Raw genomic sequence first — 18,976 nt, forward strand, 5'->3', positions numbered from 1 at the left:
AAAATAGTTTAAGGTAAAGCAGATATAGGAACAAAATTCATAATTCGTTAGAAACATGTAAAGCAGGTGTAAACTAGATATCACTATCTAGCATGCTTCATCAAAACAATGTAGCAGTGTGCTGTAAAAATACTAGAGTCCAATTTTAGCATGCTAATCATATTTATAAAACCGCTGTATCAACTACTCATGCCCTTACGGGAATCACAAATCCAAATCAGATACGTAGCGGATATGTGAAGACAGCTGATCAGGCTATCAACACCAGACGGTAGCAACTGCCATCTCATTTACCTGTTCCGGAACTCAGAGACTAGCTAGGTCTCTGACCTACTGGACTAATCGGTTATACAGTTCGCGCAACCGAATTAGCCTCTTGCGCCACCTCAATAGGCCTACTCTGGCCCCAACGTATCCCATATCTGATCGTTTTATCCAGTTTTCAAAATCACTTTTACCTATCTCTTTTTCAAAATTAAATCTGTCACAACACACTATTCAAATCCTCTTTTCATTTTAATCACATTTAGAGATAGGTGTTTTCAGAAGTTACTTTTCCCTAAAACATAATTTTTAAACAACATTTTCAAGTACATGGGATACGTAACTTAAAACGTATCTATTCCATTATAAGAATAAAACATTTAGCTATTCATACGTACTAAACCATAAAAGAATGGTCAGGGGTACTTGCCTTGCAGAGCTTTACAACTGTTACTGACCGACTCTGAGCCGACTCGGACGCTCAGGCTTTATCGCTATACTATTTGACTATCCTGGATCCGAGTTCAACGCTCAGGTCTTTCGCTCAAGAACCTCGCTGCGCTTGTCGACTGATCACTAGGTTATCTTAGTTCGATATCAACTCTTACGTCCTTCGACTAAAACCTATAGAGCCGAAATACCCTACGTTAGACGTCTTGGTATGCTTGACATATCATTAATACCAATTCTACCCAAACGATAACAAGTCCCGACTCATACTTATTCACATTATAATAACACACACAACAATCAGGGTTCACGTTCTCGGAAATCGGTTCGGTATTCGTTTTCAGGAAATACACATATTCGTAATTTTACGAAATTAGGTTTACTGGATTTTGACAGAACATTCACCACAACATACAATCAAGTTTCGTACAAATTATATGTATATACTTATTTATACTCGCTCGATATTCCAATAATTACAGTGTATGTCCCGCATTTTCGAATTTAATTTCCAAAAATTCCGGCAGCACCTCCTCCGTTTATCGGCCTACCCGTCGAACCACTCGCCGTCAACAATCGCATCAATCCATAAGTTTCAATACCACATCAACTCCAAAATCTCGTAATTATTTACGTACAACTCCAAAAACATTTTATACAAATCATTTTATTTATTTATAAAATGTAGGACTCAGAACATCGTCATCACCGTCGGCTCGCCGAGGCTCATCGCCGACGGCGGTAAAATTTATTGGTGCCCGAAATTATTCGGGTTTCCGAATAAATTCTACCGATTAAATAAAATTCCACCGACACGAAATTATTTATTTCATGAAATTTATAGCCAAATAATTCTTGGAGAATTTTATATATAAAAATACACACATCAAGCCAATCGGACAAAACCATAGGAACAGGACTATGCACGTGCCGCACAGCTGGGTCGCCTCGATGGAAAATATCGGCGGCAACCAAAAGAAACAGGCGGCAACCAGGATAAACAGGATCAAACAGGCAACCTCAACAAGCAATTTCACGGGGAGATACATACGCCACAATGCACAAGCCACCGCATCGGAAAAGTGTCCGGTGGCGGCTGGAAAATATAACAGAAACGAACAACATGGATCTCAATACCACAAAGTCCAGGGACATATATATGCATAAAAGTATATATATACAACATAACCACCAGGGAAATTTCTTTCCCGGCGGCACCTTACCGGAACAGGGCGGAAACCGGCAAACAAAGGAGAAAGAAAACTGAAGCAAAGAACCGAATTGGGGGGGGGGGGGTAAGTACTGTTGTGTTTATATCCCTCTTTTCTATATTTATTTATTATTTTTTTATCTAAAAGAATTGTGAACTGTAAACATTTCCTTTGCTGCCACACAATTGCAAACTAATAAGTGTCCCCCCTTTTTATAAAAACTTGACACGCGTCCTGATATTCCCATAAACCAAAATCTAATTTGTTTTTCTCATTACTTAACGAACCAAGTTGTACATAAAATAGCCCAGAATATTTTCAAAATAATTTTAATATTTCTTAAAAATCCCGAAACTAATAAAATAAAATTTTCATAATTTTTAAAGCATTTTTGAAACGCAACTCGTACCCGCGTTTCACAATTAACGAACCGAGCTGCACTTAAAACAAACTCTGGAAAATCCCGGAAACAGTCTTAAAAAGTTAAAAATATCCCGAAGTTTATAAATACATAAATTTCAAAATTTTAAAACAATTTCTAAAATGCAATTTATACCCGCTTTTCTCAAATAAACGAATCAACGCGCGGTTAAAATTAATCCCGAAAATTCCCAAAATGATTTTAAAATTCCCGGAATATTCCCAACTTACATAAATATGAGTTTCATAATTTTTGAAGAATTCGAGAATTAAATACAGTTTTTTTTTCAAATAAATGCAATCAGAAAATCATACAGGGCTAAATAATTGATGAAATATTGATTTCTAAATTTTATAAAATTCCAAAAATAAATATTGAGATTATAAATTCATAAAAACAATTTTAGAGAGATTCCAAGTATTTATGGAAATAAAACTACAATAACACCATTTTTAACAACGATACAAAATCATACAATTCATTAATTAATCACGCAATTCACTTTCATACACTAGTAAGTACATACACATAGTGACAGGATAATAACCCACTGACCGAACCCACACAATTATTTTATTTAATTATTTATTCCATAATTACACATTTAAATAATAATAAAAATATACGGGTCGTTATATCCTTCCCCCTTAAAAAGATTATGTCCTCAGAATCTGATCTAATTAAACAAGTGAGGATATTTGTCAAGCATATTTGACTCTAACTTCCAGGTAGACTTTTCTACTCGAGAATTTATTTATCGCATACTCACTATAGACACAAACTCATTCCTAAGGACTCGCTCTTAACGATCTAGAATTCGGATCGATCATCCCACACAAACCAAATTCGGATGAGAGCCCCTTGGCTCCCAATTGACGACTTGGTTTGAATCAGGAACATATCGCCTTAATATTAACACGGATAATATATTATATATATACTGTAACTGCGGCGGTGATACCAACTTATAGACAACTTTACCTATATTCCTTTATACCTCGAATGGTTCAATACAATTAGGACTCTACTTATCCCTTATATTCAAACTTAACCAATCTCTTCTAAGGTAAGACTTTTGCCTATACCACGATCTTCATTCTATATATTCATATTCTTTCAATGCAAATCCGCTTTCTCTCTTTGCCTATTCTGAGCTGTTTCAACTCTTTTCTGAGTCAGCACCACCACATTCTGGATATACTGAATTAGTTCAGGACTTAACACTATCTCTATTCCACTTTATCTCAATAGAGTCAGGACCCACGCTTATGTCCATACTGAAAGAGATATGTCCTAAGTCCAATCATGTATGAGGATTTAGTAATAACTTTTATATAATCTGTTTTGATTTCATTGATATTAATAAAAGACTTGTTTTGTTTTTATTGCGGGCTCTATCTATTTAAATGTTTAAATAAGATATACCACAATTTAGAGTAAAGCTTTTTATGGATTGTGATGAGATCATAATAATGAGATCTAAAAGATGATAACTCTAAACTTAAAAAGTTCCTGGTCGTAGGATTACCAACTGGTAATTAATAATCCGCAAAGATCGGTACATACTATGCTTGCTTCATTATGAAGGATGTCTGTTCTCATAAACATTTGTGTGGTCACACTATAGCTAGTATGTAGGTGCTTATTATAGAATAAGTTCACTGAACATGACTCACACAGCTGAACAACTGATGGAGTTCACTCACGTGTCAGCAGTTGTTCACATAGTGATAGTTGTACAAGTATCCTTAGACTTGAGGTCATCATAGTCATCTTGTGTACACTGAACTATGCTTTGGTTTAGTTCTTAGTCTCAAGGGACAATTATAAGGGCTCTACTGGGTATAGGAATTTGTACACGAAGATAGTGTATGATCAATAAAGGATCTACCCCTTCCAGTGTAGGAAGAGAATGTTTAATGCTGATCCACTTATGTTAGTTCAGGAATCTCTGGCCAGAGTGAATGAAATTAGAAAGGAGTTTCTAATTTACATTAAATAGAACTAAGCATAGTGAATGGGAAAGCAAGTGATTAAATAAGATAGGCTTGACACAAGTTTCATGCCTTGTATTTAATCGTGACATTGCAGGGTAGAAGGAATTAATTGTACGGTAATTACTCACTGAATAGGTTCTTAGTATTCTAAGCAGTGAATTCGTATTATCCGGATAGTCGCGATATGCTGAGAAGTATCCCTCACGATGTAAAATAAATATGATTAATTAATTAATCATATTTAATGAATTAGAAAATTTATATAAATAATGATAAAATAGTTTTATTATTATTTATTTCTACTACCGGCTTAATATTGAACCTACAGGGTCACACTATAAAAGAGAATGATTTAATGGTGGAGAAATTAATTAATAATGGCTGATAATTATTTATTTATGAAATAAATAATTAATTGGCAAATTTAATAATTGATTAAATGAGATTTAATTGATTATAAATTAATTAAGAAAAAGTTCTTAATATTATTAATTAAGAATTTAATTTTTGGAAATTAAATCAAGTGAGAGAATTATTTCTAAATTATTTAGAAAAATGATTAATAATTAAAAGGTGTTTTAATTATTAGTGAGAATAATAAAGGGTTAATAATAATAATATTTTATGGGAAAATTTCCAGCTGAAAATTTTGCCTATAAATATACTATTATAGACCCTATTTTTGCCTCAACCAAAAAGATTTACAAAACCCTAATTCTCTCCATCTCCTCCTCCTTCATTACATCGTTTTCTTGGTGGATACCGGTGGAGTGCTTCACACTTGAGGAGCAGCTGCTAAGGATCTCCGTTCATCATTTTTGGATCGCTATTAAAGACCTCCATCTTTCCATTAACGTAAAGCTTCTTAAGGTAAACATACTGCACTACGAATTAAATATTATTTTTCGCATGGATCCTGCGGAGGGTTTCGTTTTTATTAAGATTTAAATTTACGTTTTCGTTACATTTATGTGCTAAAAACCCTTCACATACAACACTTCGCAAACTAGCATTCTCTTACTAACATGATAACTATTATCATAGAAAACTCAATCTATGGTAGGTGATTACCGCAGTTCCCTTTTTAGACCCATCATATATACTCTCCACATATCTTATATTGTCTGAATCACCTTCTTACTTCGACCCTTTATCTAAGGATGATGGGCGGTACTCATTTTCAACTTAGTTCCAAACATTCGAACACCTCTTACTTAGTCTCATCCGCCAAGGTTAGAAAGTAATCTCATATATTCACCTCTTATCACCTTTAGGTATTTGAACTCCAACTTTCACTCTTTCCAATTCTTCTATTAATTCCTCAGTAATCTTAAACATATTCATTTCTTCTCCTCTATTCAAGACATCGGTCCCTAAATGGACCATGCTTGGTTGGCAGTTACTCAAACAACCAGCTCCTGACCAGAACTTCATACTTTTAAGGTTTTATATACAATTGCTACTATTCAACCCTTCACGGCATTTCTTTAAGTTTCCAGCTTGGCCTTCCTTAGCCCTTAGATGGGCGAGGATGTTATCAATAAATACGATTATACCATGCTAGTACTCCTGATACACCATATTCCTTAATTCCTTATAGACAACTGATACACTCGTTACTCCGCCCATTATCACCAAAACTTACAGCGCTCATAACCCATTCTAATCGCAATCTTTGGTATGTCCTCAGGCTTACCTTTAGCTGACAGTAGTCTGATCTTTGGTCTTCCTCCAAGAACCAACACGTTCCTTTCATAAATAATCAATTCTATGCAGGGTCATTTATTCTTATTCGTCAACTTTTCCAACTTCTGATAATCATCACGTAACTTCATACATCCATTCTTCTTTCCTATAAATCACATTAGTGCACAACACGGAATGCACCTTGTTTTATTATTCTTTCATCCCACAATCCTGAAGTTTCCTTTACTAATTACTTGATTCATATTAGGTCTTACGATACGGGCTTTTAACACCAATCCAACTATCTTATACTCCAAGGTTATGCTGGTAAGTCATTTGATAAAACCTTTGGGACTTCACTTATTATCTGAATTTCTTCTAACTTAGGTGCTTCCTTCTTAATATCCCTTATATGCGCTAATTACGCCTTACCTTCTTGCATATGTCCTTGAATACGTATCCTAATATTAGCTTCCGTAGATATTACCGTTTGCTTCTTCTGGTAATCAATTATTTCCATGGTTCCTTATCAGGGTCTTGAGTAGCTGAACTTTTAATCACATTACAAGTCTTAGTCTTGGCTGTACTGGACGTCAACCCTTTTGATGCACTACCTCCAAGGCTATCTCGGGAAGTACTTCTACAATTCTTGGCAACATGCCCTACCTTGCCGCAGTTATAACAGACGACTTCTGGATTTTCCACCTTACATTCTGACGCATAATGTCCCTTCTGACTACACCTAAAACATTCAGTATTTTCCTTGCACCTTCCACCATGCCTCTTACCGCATTGCTCACACTCCGATATAGGCGATTTAACCGAATTGGCCTGATTAGAGCTGGCTGAGGTGGTACTAATTCTATTTAAAGAAATATTTTTCTCTCTAAATTCTTTATTCTTACTCCTTCCAACCTTTTTATGAGACTTCTGACTGGATCCTTCTTGACCTAATGCTTCTTCTATATCATCAATCTTTCGCTTCTTATCTTCTTTTTCTCTAGCGGCTAACTTCTGATCAAATTCAATTACTAAGGCAGCCTGAACTACGGAAGGATACGTCTTGAGTTGCAATGCCACCACTCCACTACGAATTTCAGGCTTCAATCCTTGTTGAAACCCCCTTTCCTTCTGAGCTTCATAGCACACATAATCTGGTACAAATCTAGCCAACTCCGTGAACTTAGCCTTATACTCAGCTACACTTCTGTCACCTTGCTTCAGTTCTAGAAACTCAATCTCTTCCTCACACAGTCAAGAAAATACTTTTCCAAAAATAACTCAGTAAACCTAGCCCATGAAACAAGGCCTTCTCCTTCTAACACATTGGTGGACTCCCACCAGTAATTCGCTTCGTTTTTCAAGAAATAGCTTGCATAATCAGTCTTAAGATTCTCACTTACTTGAACAAGATTGAAAGCTTTATCCATTTCTTTTAACCAGGCTCCAGCAGCTATTGGATTAGGTTCACCTTTAAATTCAGGAGGGTTAATATTCTGAAAAGATTTGAAACTAGCACTTTGATTCCCGCCTTGCTGTTGCTGCTGCAACAGCAGTTGCTGCTGCTGAACCTGTTGGATTAACTACAACTGTTGTTGCTGCTGCTGGTGCAACAAGTCTAGAATTTCATTTATAGCTGGACCCTCCGTAAAACTACTACTATTTTCTTTAGACCGGGTAGCTTTCTTAGGTGGCATCTTCCTGAAATATATAAATGAGTTTATTCAAAACATAACAAAAATTATTTGACAAAAAGGTATCACCGTTTAAACGGTGCACCTGTATCAGGAAAATGCTGCCCAACCAAAATACCCAGGTCTTTAATATCGGGGTCCATTTATAAAAGAACTCTATATTAACAGTACTAGCAATCACAGTAACAATGACAGTAGCATAATCAACAACAGTTCAGGGAATTAAAATACAAGAAACTAAACACCGTTGCACGACTCTTCAATATAACAGCAACTGATTAACTCCCCGTCACTACTCAATTACCATACCCACTTTAATATACTACAAGACTTGACTGGCTATATCAACCACCATTTACATTGAACAAACCAATAGATCAAGTCAATTTAAGAAATACTGGGCTCTTCTAGGCACCAAAGTCCAAATTTCAACCAACCATTCCTCTAAGGATGATTTCTTATCACCCTCAAGTGATTCAACCATCACCGAGTTACCTTTCCCGAGGCTATAACTCTATCCTTAGATCCTGAACTCTCATGGTTACCATTACTCTTAAATAACACCCCGATATAACGCTTTCATTCTTCCTGACAGTTACTCTGACTTGTTTTCAATAACGAGGACCATCCAATCGCAGAAATTCATTATCATAGAATATCAAAGAAAATTTCAAACTCAAGGGAATCAAATAAGAAGAAATTGTGAAGAAGATGTAGGTATGACTGAGAGCAACCATACAAGTACATAAGATGGCCAGTCTTAGTACCGCACAGTTCACAATACATCACTTGGTGGTGTCCCACCAGACCCTTTTGTCACATAGACAAATGGTCAATTCATATGCATTGTTTGCCCCAATCAAACGATAGAATCAACGAAACAAGAAACAACGTTTAGATAAGAAATTCACAAATAGAAAAGAAAGAATCTGATTTGTAATGAGATCAACAGAACCCTAAGTAGCTTACTTCGGGTTCACAACTTTCTCACAAGAAAAGTAAGCGACTTATAGAATAAGAAACAGTGACTCTGGAAACAAAAATGCACTTCTAGGAAGAATTATAAGGGTTCAAAGATACCACCTCCCATTCTGATCCACATTCATTATAACACTTGGCTATTATAGTGGCCACTAGCTATTATCATGCTATCCAAGCTCACCAAGGTCACGCAATCAGTCCAATAACATTCCTTGACACAGAAAATGTGACATTTAAAAATAACGTTGGCGTCTCTTCAACTGACACAACAAGGGCCCGCTCAATGCTGAATCCTCGCAATCAGACTCGAATTCTGGAGAGGGAACTAGAAATCTTTATCGAACATTACTAATAATATATACATGAAGGAGACGTACTCTAAACTAGGGCAGTTCCAGTCAATCCTCAACAAACGTCAGGGTTACGTTTCCGAATCCCTTGACTAAACCCATAGACTTGCTCCTCTAGTTGAGTTGCTGACTCACATCTATATATAAACCATCCTATACTCTTTTGACTCTACTCCTAACCTAAATCAGGGACTCAAACCTGTAGCTCTGATACCAACTGTGACGGCCTCAACCCCGGGGTCAGGAGTTGACGTCATCAACAACAATAATAACAATCATAATTCAATCTAAATCATTAATAACACATAACTACGACCCCTTTACCAAGACCTTTTCCAGGTTTAAGTATGACTTAGGTTACTCAACTAACACAACTCAAATTACCTTACACAATCCTGACCACTAATTTAATGCAGTAACTCACCAGACCTCATCTGGTCTGAACACAACTACCTCAGAGGAGCCTGACATGAAAGGAGCTGGAACTCTGCCCTGACTATCACGCAAGAATCTCTTAGGCATCTGCAATACATATAAGATATTCTGCAAAGGTGAGCAATTGCTTGCTCAGCTGCACCACTATATGAATAACAAGTAAAATAGTTTAAGGTAAAACAGATATAGGAACATAATTCATAATTCGTTAGAAACATGTAAAGCAGGTGTAAACTAGATATCACTATCTAGCATGCTTCATCAAAACAACGTAGCAGTGTGCTGTAAAAATACCAGAGTCCAATTTTAGTATGCTAATCACATTTATAAAACCGCTGTATCAACTACTCATGCCCTTACGGGAATCACAAATCCAAATCAGATACGTAGCGGATATGTGAAGACAGTTGATCAGGCTATCAACACCAGACGGCTCCAACTGCCATCTCATTTACCTGTTCCGGAACTCAGAGACTAGCTAGGTCTCTAACCTGCTGGACTAATCGGTTATACAGTGCGCGCAACCGAATTAGCCTTTTGCGCCACCTCAATAGGCCTGCTCTGGCCCCAACGTATCCCATATCTGATCGTTTTATCCAGTTTTCAAAATCACTTTTACCTATCACTTTTTCAAAATTAAATCTGTCACAATACACTATTCAAATCCTCTTTTCATTTTAATCACATTTAGAGATAGGTGTTTTCAGAAGTTACTTTTCCCCAAAACATAATTTTTAACAACATTTTCAAGTACAGGGGATACGTAACTTAAAACGTTTATGTTCCAATATGAGAATAAAACATTTAGCTATTCATATGTACTGAACCATAAATGAATGGTCAGGGGTACTTGCCTTGCAGAGCTTTACAACTGTTACTGACCGACTCTGAGCCGACTCGGACGCTCAGGCTTTATCGCTTTAATATTTGACTATCCTGGATCCGACTTCAACGCTCAGGTCTTTCGCTTAAGAACCTTGCTGCGCTTGTCGACTGATCACTAGGTTATCTTAGTTTGATATCAACTCTTACGTCCTTCGACTAAAACCTACAGAGCCGAAATACCCTACGTTAGACGTCTTGGTATGCTTGTCATGTCCTTAATACCAATTCTACCCAAACGATAACAAGTCCCGACTCATACTTATTCACATTATAATAACACACACAATAATCAGGGTTCACGTTCTCGGAAATCGGTTCGGTATTCGTTTTCAGGAAATACACATATTCGTAATTTTATGAAATTAGGGTTACTGGATTTTGACAGAACATTCACCACAACATACAATCAAGTTTCGTACAAATTATATGTATATACTTATTTATACTCGCTCGATGTTCCGATTATTACAGGGTATATCCCGCATTTTCAAATTTAATTTCCAAAAATTCAGGCAGCATCTCCTCCGTTTTTCGGCCTATCCGTCGAACCACTCGACGTCAACAATCACATCAATCCACAAGTTTCAATACCACATCAATTCCACAATCTCGTAATTTTTTACGTACAACTCCAAAAACATTTTATACAAATCATTTTATTTATTTATAAAATTTAGGACTCAGAACATCGTCATCACCGTCCACCGTCGGCTCACCGAGGCTTATCGCCGATGGCGGTAAAATTTATTGGTGCCCGAAATTATTCGGGTTTCCGAATAAATTCTACCGATTAAATAAAATTCCACCGACACGAAATTATTTATTTCATGAAATTTTTAGCCAAATTATTCTTGCAGAATTATATATATAAAAATACATACATCAAGCCAATCGGACAAAACCACAGGAACAGGACTATGCACGCGCCGCGCAGCTGGGTCGCCTCGCCGGAAAATATCGGCGGCAACCAAAAGAAACAGGCGGAAACCAGGATAAACAGGAACAAACAGGAAACCTCAACAAGCAATTTCACGGGGAGATACATACGCCACAACGCACAGGCCACCGCATCGGAAAAGAGTCCGGTGGCGGCTGGAAAATATAACAGAAACGAACAACAGGGATCTCAATACCACAAAGTCCAGGAACATATATATGCATAAAAGTATATATATATACAACAGAACCACCAGGGAAATTTCTTTCCCGGCGGCACCTTACCGGAACAGGGCGGAAACCGGCGAACAAAGGAGAAAGAAAACCGAAGCAAAGAACCGAATTGAGGGGGGGGGTAAGCACAGTTGTGTTTATCTCCCTCTTTTCTATATTTATTTATTATTTTTTTTATCTAAAAGAATTGTGAACTGTAAACATTTCCTCTGCTGCCACACAATTGCAAACTGATACGTGCCCCTCCCCCCCCCCCCTTTTTATAAAAACTAGACACGCGTCCTGATATTCCCATAAACCAAAATCTGATTCGTTTTTCTCTTGACTTAACGAACCAAGTTGTACATAAAATAGCCCAGAATATTTTCAAAATAATTTTAATATTTCTTAAAAATCCCGAAACTAATAAAATAAAATTTTCATAATATTTAAATCATTTTTGAAATGCAACTCGTACCCGCGTTTCACAATTAACGAACCGAGCTGCACTTAAAACAAATTCAGAAAATAACGGAAACAGTCTTAAAAAGTTAAAAATAACCCAAAGTTTATAAATACATAAATATCAAAATTTTAAAACAATTTCTGAAATGCAATTTACACCCGCTTTTCTCAAATAAACGAATCAACGCGCGGGTAAAATTAATCCCGAAAATTTCCAAAATGATTTTAAAATTCCCGGAATATTCCCAACTTATATAAATATGAGTTTCATAAGTTTTGAAGAATTCGGGAATTAAATACAGATTTTTTTTTCAAATAAATGCAATCTGAAAATCATACAGGGCTAAATAATTGATGAAATATTGATTTCTAAATTTTATAAAATCCCAAAGATAAATATTGAGATTATAAAGTCATAAAAACAACTTTAGAGAGATTCCAAGTATTTATGGAAATAAAACTACAATAACACCATTTTTAACAACGATACAAAATCATACAATTCATTAATTAATCACGCAATTCAATTTCATACACTAGTAAGCACATACACATAGTGACAGGATAATAACCCACTGACCGAACCCGCACAATTATTTTATTTAATTATTTATTCCATAATTACACATTCAAATATTAATAAAAATATACGGGTCGTTATAAAATCCATCATTTTGTGGTAGTCACCAGACTGTTGAATCTCCTTATTTACTAAAGCTGAGAAGTTGTTTTTCTCATAGATGTAACCGGTTTGAGACATGATTTTCACTACAAGTGCCATTGCTAAAGCTTTGAAAGTTTGCACAGTGAGAGTTTGCTTTTGAGAAGAAAGAAGTTAGAGCAATTGAATCTTGAGAATGATAAAAGAAAAGAAATTTTTTTTTACCTTTTATACTATCTCAGAGAAAAACTGACAAAAATAATAAAGTGAAATAATGGACCAATAAAAATTGCCCAAAATAGCCGTTTTATGAAAATAAATAAACTGTGAAAATTCCGTCACTTATCCGTCGTGTCATACTTACAAACTGTAAGTATGCTCAATGGATAATGTTCAGAGAAATAACGGCTAGGATTGAGACAATTCGACGGATGAGGATAAATCAGATATCCGTCGAGTTATAAAATATTCCAGAAAAATAATTGATTTTTATTGACAAATTTTTTCCGATGGATGATCAAACTCGATGGATAATGATCATCCGTCGGGATCTAAATTTTGACTTAGTCAAAATTTCATCCAAAACAGAAAAATCAATTAAATTTCTGGCAGCATTATAACTTGCAAAATATCTGAAATGATTTAAGAATAATTAAGCATACCTAACTCACTCACCAACCTTGAAAAGATGGATTCATCAAGTGGCTTGGTAAATATATCTGCAAGCCGGTTTTCACTTGGAACAAAATACAATTCCACAGTACCATTCATCACATGTTCCCTTATGAAGTGGTACTTGATGTCTATGTGCTTTGTTCTTGAATGCTATACTGGATTTTCAGTGATGGAAATTGCACTTGTATTATCACAAAAAATAGGAATCCTATCCACTTGTAGACCATAGTCCAACAATTGGTTTTTCATCCACAAAATCTGTGCACAGCAACTACCAGCAGCAATATATTCAGCTTCAGCTGTAGAAGTAGAAACTGAATTTTGCTTTTTACTGAACCAGGACACAAGCTTGTTCCCTAGAAATTGACAGATTCTTGTTGTACTTTTTCTGTCTATTTTACAACCCACATAATCTGCATCTGAATAACCAGTTAGATCAAAACCAGAATCTCTAGGATACCAAATGCCAAGTTCTCTAGGATACCAAATGCCAAGTTTTGGAGTTCCCTTGAGATATCTGAAAATTCTCTTAATAGCTACTAAATGAGATTCTCTAGGATCAGCCTGAAATCTAGCACAAAGATTAAGTAGCAAACATTATATCTGGCCTACTAGCTGTTAAGTACAAAAGTGAGCTAACCATTGTCCTATAGCTTGAAATATCCACAGACTTTTCAGTAGTGTTTAATTCAAGCTTAGTTGCAGTGGCCATAGGAGTTTTTGTAGATATGCAATCCATTAGTTCAAACTTCTTTAAAAGATCATGAATGTATTTAGTTTGACTAATGAATATTACATCACTAACTTGCTTAACTTGTAAACCAAGAAAATAAGTTAGTTCTCCCATCATGCTCATTTCATACTTCATTGCATCAATTTGGCAAACTTTTTGCAAAGTTTTTAATCTGTAGAGCCAAATATAATATCATCTACATAAATTTGAACACGTATACCGGAGCCATTAACATTTCTAAAGAATAAAGTTTTATCAACAGTACCTCTTGTGAAGTGATTTTCCAAAAGAAACTTTGATAAAATGTCATACCAGGCTCTAGGTGCTTGCTTCAGTCCATAAAGTGCTTTCAAAAGATAGTAGACATGATTTGGGAAATTTGGATCTTCAAAACCAGGAGGCTGACTAACATAGACTTCCTCCTCCAAATCTCCATTCAGAAAAGCACTTTTGACATCCATTTGATAGACCGTGAAATTGGCATGAGCTGCATAGGCTAAGAAAATTCTTATGGCTTCAAGTCTTGCAACATGAGCAAAAGTTTCATCAAAATCTATTCCTTCTTGTTGATAATAGCCCTTAACAACCAATCTAGCTTTGTTCCTTACTACTATGCCATTTTCATCCATCTTGTTTCTGAATACCCATTTAGTGTCAATTGGATTCTTTCCTTTAGGATTGGGTACGAGCTTTTATACTTTATTCCTTTCAAATTGGTTTAGCTCCTCCTACATAGCTAAAATCTAATCAGGATCCAACAAAGCTTCTTCTACCTTCTTTGGTTCTTCCTTAGATAGGAAGCTGCTATATAGACATTCTTCTTGAGTTGTTCTCCTTGTTTGAACTCTAGAAGATACATCACCAATGATGAGCTCAAAGGGGTGATCTTTTGTCCATTTCCTTTGTTAAGGTAGATTAGCTCTAGATAAAGAGGCCTCATTGTTGTCTTGATGTGTGGTTGAGTTTTGATTATTAGAAACTCCCCCTGAGTTTGTGAATCTTTGACTTGAGAAAGGGGAATTTTCTGTTAGTGATTTATTATGACTTTCAGTTTCTCTTAATGACCTGACGGATGGTGCAATTTGTGTTCCGACGGATGAGGCTGATTGTCTCCCGACGGATAAAGCAGATTGTCTCCCGACGGATAAAGCATTTTGCAACTCGACAGATGTTGAATTTTGTGCTTCATTAGTAGTAGATTTTTCTGCATTATCCTTGACCATTGTTTCCTGATCACTTTCATCATCACTATCATCACTAACCATCTCCACATTATCAAATTTAAGACTTTCATGAGAATCTTCATCTTGCAGTCCTTCAATCTTTTTATCATCAAACACAACATGTATTGATTCCATAACAATGTTGGTTCTAAGATTGTAGACTCTATATGCTTTTCCCACAACATATCCAACAAAAATTCCTTCATCTGCTTTAGCATCGAACTTCCCATGTTGATCAGTCTGATTTCTCAAGATATAACATTTGCAGCCAAAGACATGAAGACAATTTAAAGTTGGCTTCTTGTTTTTGAACAATTGATATGGTGTCATGCATTTTGCTTGATTCACCAAAGAAATATTCTGAGTGTAGCAGGTAGTGTTCACAGCTTCAGCCCAGAAATATGTTGGTAACTTTGATTCTTCAAGCATTGTCCTTGCAGTTTCAATAAGAGATATGTTTTTCCTTTCTACCACTCTATTTTGTTGTGGGGTTCTTGTTGCAGAAAACTCATGCATTATTCCATTCTCTTCACAAAATGATCTCATCACAGAATTCTTGAACTCAGTTCCATTGTCACTCCTGATTCTACTTACCTTAAAATTAGGATGATTGTTGACTTTTCTTATGTGATTGATAATGATTTCACTAGCCTCATCTTTAAACTTTAGGAAATATGTCCAAGAGAACTTTGAAAAATCATCTACAATTACTAGGCAAAATCTTTTCCTTGAGATGGACAACACATTGACTGGTCCAAACAAATCCATGTGTAGCAATTGCAAAGGTTCTTCAATTGTTGAATCAAGCTTCTTTCGGAATGATGCTTTAATCTGCTTTCCCTTTTGGCAGGCATCACACAGTCCATCCTTAGAAAACTCTACTTGAGGAATGCCTCTAACCAGTTCTTTCTTGACAAGCTCATTCACGGTCTTGAAGTTTAGATGGGAGAGCTTCTTGTGCCATAGCCAACTTTCATCTTGACTTGCTTTACTGAGAAGACAAGTAACAGATTCTGCATTTGATGAGTTGAAGTCTGCTAGATACACATTTCCTCTTCTCACACTAGTGAGAACCACTTTGTTGCTACTTTTGTTTGTCACAACACAGGCTTCTGAGTTGAAGGTTACTGAATTGCCCTTGTCACAAAGCTCGTTGATACTCAGGAAATTATGCTTGAGACCATCCACTAGGGCAACCTCCTCAATGATGACATTGTCTTTTGAAATCAAGCCATATCCCACAGTATAACCCTTGCTGTCATCCCCAAAGGTAATGCTTGGGCCAGCTCTTTCCTTGAACTCTGTGAGCAGGGTAGAATCTCCAGTCATGTGCCTTGAACAACCACTATCCAGGTACCAAAGATTCTTTATGTTTCCCTGTATACATCAAAACCAAATCAAGTTGATTTTGGTACCCAAGTTTCCTTGGGTCCTGCCTTGTTAGATTTCTTCTTTGGTTTCTTAGGTTTGATCTCATTTACTTGGGAATATCTGATTCATTCTTAGTCATTTGAGTTGGACCTTTAAAACTAGTCATTAAAACAGAATTATCATGCACACTTTGACTAACAGGGAAAGGCATGCTATTTGCAAACATGTTATTCCAGTAAGGCATGCTAAATGGAATTTGAGGCATACTAAATGCAACATAATAAGGATTAGGTGCAAATGGCATATTAGCAAATTGTGAATTCATATTCTGAGCAGACATAACATTCATAGGCATAGAAGGTATGACAATCATGTTGGGAAAAGAAGAGAGTACAGATATAGGAGTAGGCATGACAATTTTGCAATTAACAGACAAGTGATTAACACTACCACACTTAACACAGATTTTTCTTGGAGCATATTTATCAGGTGTGTAGTTGTTATGTTTGTTAATCCCTACTTTCCTATTTATATTGTTTTTCTTTTTAGCTTCTGCTTTAATCTCAATCTTCTCCAATCTGTCATTCAATTGCTTGATAGATATATGACCAACATTAAATTTCTTCTCCTTCTTCACTTGACTTGATTCTCCAGGAACAAAGTTTTTGGAAACTGATCCATATTTTTCATTCAGCTTGGCAAGTTTGGCTTTGCTCACTAGTTTGCTTACAGCCGACGGATGAGGATTTGTGTCACTCGACGGATAATCCTTTTGATTATCCGACGGATGACTCTCATAATCCGTCGAGTCCATATCTGTTAGCAATCCTTCAACCAAACTGGATTCCAGCTTCTCCTTACACTTTTTCCAGGATGCATCACAAAATGACTCAATACCTTGAACTTTAGTGATTTGAGCATGAACATCTCTGGATGATTTCCATGCCTTAATCACCTCTTGTTCTCGTTCAAGTTGCTTCTTTAAAATCTCTTCTTTCTTCAAGGACTCAGTTAATTCATCCTTAGCAATCTTACATTCTATTCTCAATTTCTCAAATTCAATAAACTGAGACTCTAGCACATTATTCCTTTCACTTAAGAACTAATTGTTTTCTTTGATTTTAGCATTTTCTTTGGTGAGAGATTAAGTGTAACACGCAAATGATATAATTCTGTGGACATATCATTTATGGCATTATTACACTCAGCTTTAGATAAATGTGATAGGTTAGTGGTGATTACCTGATTACTTGAAGAACTTGTTTCTGTTTCATCAGACTTGGCCATTAGGGCTAGATTGACATAGTTCACATCATCATCTTCATCCAAACCATCAGCTGCCCAGTCATTTTCCTGTATAATAAAAGCCCTTTCCTTTTGCTTGAGCAACTCAAAATATTTATGTTTATTATCAATAGACTCAAACTTCTTTTTGCTGGAATCTGACTTTCTACACTCACTGGCAAAGTGCCCTGCCAAACCACATTTGAAACATTTGAATTTAGATTTATCCACCATGTTTCTATTTAGCTTGGCTGCTCCAAAGTTCTTTTTAAACTTGAGCTTGGAAAATCTTCTAAAAAGAAAAGATAAATGCTTATCAATATCATCCATGTCATCTTGGCTCAAATTGTCTTCATTTTCAGCTACCAGCCCTTTTCCCTTATTCTCACAGGCCTTTGAAGTAGACTCAACAACTTCTACATTTATCTCTTTCTCTTTCTCTAACTCAATAACAAGTGCTATGGACCCTCCTTTCTTTCTTCCTTTCTCCATCCTCTCATCTTGCTCTATTTCAAGCTCATAAGTTTTCAGGATGCCATACAGTCTCTCCAAAGTAAACTCCTTGTAATCTTGAGAGTTTCTCAATGAGACTGTCATTGGTTTCCATTCCTTTGGAAGAGATCTAAGGAACTTGAGATTGGAGTCTTTTGTCTGATAGACTCTTCCATGCAACTTCAGAGCATTTAGTAGTTTTTGGAATCTACTAAAAATGTCAGTGAGAGACTCACTATCTTCACAATGAAAGTGCTCATATTGCTGAATTAGCAGCTGCATCTTATTTTCCCTTACTTGCTCAGTACCATCACAGATAATCTGAATTGTGTCCCAAACCTCCTTGGCTATTTTGTAGTTAATGATGTTATCAAACATATCACCATCAACTCCATTGAACAATATATTCATGGCCTTCTTGTCTTTCCTGACTTGCTCAATATCAGGATCTGACCATTCATGCCTAGGCTTGGGAACAGATGGTTCATTCCCTGTTGCAGCTCTCATTAGTACATGAGGACCTCTCTCTATGTAATCCACAAAGGCCTC

The sequence above is a fragment of the Apium graveolens genome, chromosome 11 (assembly GCF_009905375.1).
Source record: "Apium graveolens cultivar Ventura chromosome 11, ASM990537v1, whole genome shotgun sequence".
In the NCBI taxonomy this organism is placed as follows: Eukaryota; Viridiplantae; Streptophyta; class Magnoliopsida; order Apiales; family Apiaceae; genus Apium; species Apium graveolens.